Source organism: Prunus mume, linkage group LG2 (genome assembly GCF_029339155.1).
Source record: "Prunus mume cultivar Tortuosa linkage group LG2, ASM2933915v1, whole genome shotgun sequence".
NCBI lineage: Eukaryota > Viridiplantae > Streptophyta > Magnoliopsida > Rosales > Rosaceae > Prunus > Prunus mume.
Genome location: NC_142699.1, coordinates 42,478,504 through 42,482,187, shown reverse-complemented (window position 1 = coordinate 42,482,187; position 3,684 = coordinate 42,478,504). Strand labels below are relative to the sequence as shown.

Genomic DNA, 3,684 nt, shown 5'->3' with positions numbered 1-3,684 from the left:
ACCCTACTGTGGTGGTAGGTGGGATAGGGATAGTATATAAGGGGGATGACACATTGTGTATCCTCACCTCACAACTTGTAAAGCATTTGAGTAGCAATACAAGCATATATTCTCCCAAACTCGGTTAAGCATTCTTACTGTTCTTGCTCTTGCGATTGTTCTTTGCTTGGTTCGATCTTGTATTGTGGGAAGGAGGCTGACTTAGCTTGTTCGAGAGGCGATCAAGTCTAAGGCCGCACGGAAGGAAGACTCGAAAAAGTCATCCGTGTGATTGGTATCGAGGGCGGCTTCGAATCATTCGACATGTCGAAGCGGATCCGATGTGGAGCCTGTCTGTCCAGGTCAATATGGATCGTGGGGGCAAATCAAAGAGGGAACGATCTAGAGATGTTGTAGCCATGATGGAGAAGCGGCTTTCTAAGATGGAGATGGCGTGGTCGAGTTTGATCGTGACTAGAGAGGGCGTCCTTACGAAGTGGTTTTTGTGGTGGATGAGCTTCAGGCCAATTTCAAGGAGTCCTCAACTCCGCATTGGACAGCATGCGGCTAGATGTCCAAACCAAGATGGATCACTTCTTGCGGGAGCTTACCGCCGTGAGAGGTGAGGATGTGAAAGGAGATTGGGCTTTGTGCAAGGAAGCATGTTGAACAAGACCCAACTCGAAGGAACCCAAGGTGTTAGATTCTTTCAAGCCCAAATCCTATAATGGGAAGAGGCGAAGGAGCTAGACATTTTTGTGGAATATCGAGAAGTATTTCAAGTATCGAAGCTCGAGGATGATGAGCCCAGATCAACCGACAGCGTTGTTTCTCACCGACAATGCTCTCATGTGGTGGCGTCGTCGATCTATGGAGATCAGACAAAGTGCGTTTACATGAGACTTGGGATGAATTTAGAAGGATATTATGTTGCATTTCTATCCAGAGAATGCCAAGTATGAGGCAAAGGAGAAGCTGAGATGGTTGAAGCAAACTGGGAACGTGAAGGACTATGTCGCCATGTTCACCAACCTATTGTTCGAGGTGCCTAGCATGACGGATGAAGACAAGCTCATGTACTTCATGAGTGGCCTACAGAATTGGGCCAAGCTGGAGTTACAAAGGCATGTCAAACCTTATCGAGGCAATTGCTGCAATTGAGTCTCTTGTTGAGTTCAAGGGAAGGATCAAAGCGACTCAAGTTCAAAGGAAAGAAAGATAGCAGATGGATCCGGTGGGGAGACAACAAGCCAAGGGTAGCAAAGTGGGGGACAAGTCAGCGGTCACAAGTCATCAGGAAGAAGGAAACAAAGGTGACAAGGGAAGACAAGTCGACTAGCGCTGCTACTGCGATGGAGGCGCACATGATGCGGGCTTGTCATGAAAACAACCTTGAATGCTATGAACCAAGAGAGGAAGAGGGGCGAGAGGGAGCGAGGAATGGGGCCATTCACGCTTCAATACCCTACAGGCCAAGGGAGCTCAACCACAGGTTCAAGCCAAAGGTGTGATGTTCGTCGATGCCATGGTGAATGGTAAGACAACTCGTTACTGAGTGAATCAGTTGTCGCACAACTTTATGTCGTCACGAGAAGCAAAGAGACTTGGGTGTCGAGTCTCGAAGGAAGCAGGCAGTATGAAGACGGTGAATTCAACTGCCAAACCAATTGATGGAGTAGCTCGTGGTGTGGAGCTACATTCTTTCGCTGGAAGGAGTAGCTAACTTCTAAAGTGATCCCAATGGATGACTACGATGTCGTGCTAGGAATGGAGTTCATGGGCGAGGTAAAAGCATTTCCCATTCCATTCTACAATACTATGTGCATTGCGGTGGAACAATGCCATGCATGGTGCAGTGGTGAGCAACAAAGCGAGAATGAAGCTTTTATCGTATGCAATTTTCAAAGTCTTGGAAGAAGGGTGAACAGACGTTCCTTGCAACTATGAAGATGGATATAGTTGGAAGGAAGTTCAACTTTGTCCGAGAAAGTATGGAGGCAATCCTTAAGGAGTTTGGATGTCATGCCCAAGTTGCCCAAAACCTTACCACCTAAGAGGAAGGTGGATCATGCCTTGAGGAGTTGAAGAGGCACCTATGGAGGAACCAATCTTTGAGACTTACGATCTTAGCAAACCATTTGAGGTACACTGTGATGCATCGATTACGCTGTGGTGGTGTACTCATGCGGGATGGACACCATTGGCTTTCGAGTCAGGCTCAATGACATGGAAGCGAGAGGATACAGAGGGCTTGTTGCATGATCCCAAGTGCATTGGAGCTTGTCAAATGGGAAGACAAAGAAGATTTTGATGATGATGTTCTTTCACAACAAGAAGGTGATCTATGTTCCAAGGTGGGACAATCGAGGCACTATGTGAGTGCCAACCGGCGAATTAGGCAAAGTTGTTGGATGTTGCTCAATTCTCATACAACTTGCGTGAGTAAGAATCCAGGTCAAGTCCTTTGGGTTAGCAGGACAACAACCTATGACACGAACAGTGGTGTCGAGGCTACAGAAGTAGCAGTACGCATAAGCGACCAAAGGTGGAGACTAATGAGTTGGCGCGGGCTCAATTGGAGAAGGCAACACTTCGGAAGATGAAGAAATGGGCGGACAAGCATAGGCGAGATGTTGTGTTCCAACCAGGTGATATGGTCTTTGTGAAGCTCAACCCTTCTCAACACAAGTCCACTAGAAAGTTACACAAGGCGTTGTTGAGGAGATGTGAGGCCCATTTCCTATCATCGATCGGTGGGAAGAAGCGCCACTTCTGTGTATTACAACTTCCACCGATTGAAGATTCATCCGGTGTTCCACGTGAGCAATCTCAAGCCCTACCATGCCGACCTTGAGGAGCCAAGTCGTGGAGAGTCTCAACGAGATCCACCTTTGATGGTGACTCTACCATTTGACAAGGAGGTTGAGTGACTTCGCGGCTGCCGGCAGGTGCGACGCAAAGGGTGTACCGAGGTACTTGAGTAATTTTTGTCAAATGGAAGGGCCCGCCAGAGTCCGAAGGCAACTGGGAGAAAGAAGAGTCTTTGTGGAAGTACAAAGACATCATCGGCATTCAACGGAAGGATCTACTCGGCGACGCATGACGCCTCCGGATTAGGTGGGGAGAATGTCACGCCCGCATGTTCAAGGCCCAACCTGCTGATTGACTGCCAGACCTCCAGCCCACATGTCCGTAGACATTCGTTGTATAGTAGTTGGTAGACTACAGTTGGTGATAGTAGTTGGTAGATGTTGGTAGGTGACATTGTATCTTACCCACCTACTGTGGTGGTAGGTGGGATAGGGATAGTATATAAGGGGGATGACACATTGTGTATCCTCACCTCACAACTTGTAAAGCATTTGAGTAGCAATACAAGCATATATTCTCCCAAACTCGGTTAAGCATTCTTACTGCTCTTGCTCTTGCGATTGTTCTTTGCTTGGTTTGATCTTGTATTGTGGGAAGGAGGCTGACTTAGCTTGTTCGAGAGGCGATCAAGTCTAAGGCCGCACGGAAGGAAGACTCCGAAAAAGTCATCCCGTGACATTATGGTGTCTAACCTTGCCACAGGTGCAAAGGTTTCATTATAATCTATTCCGGGCTTTTGTGCATAGCCCTTTGCAACTAGCCTCACTTTATTCTTTTGAACCGAGCCATCTAAGTTAAACTTTGTTTTATACACCCATTTGACCCCAATCACAG

General features: G+C 47.4%; 3 pseudogenes; all 3 read left to right on the top strand.

Annotated features, from left to right (window-relative positions):
• Positions 1 to 320: 320 nt before the first annotated feature.
• Positions 321 to 1,201, top strand: LOC148920426 (uncharacterized; annotated as a pseudogene).
• A 130-nt stretch (positions 1,202 to 1,331) lies between these two features.
• Positions 1,332 to 2,064, top strand: LOC148920425 (uncharacterized; annotated as a pseudogene).
• A 173-nt stretch (positions 2,065 to 2,237) lies between these two features.
• LOC148920424 (uncharacterized) lies at positions 2,238 to 3,082 on the top strand (annotated as a pseudogene).
• Positions 3,083 to 3,684: the final 602 nt, after the last annotated feature.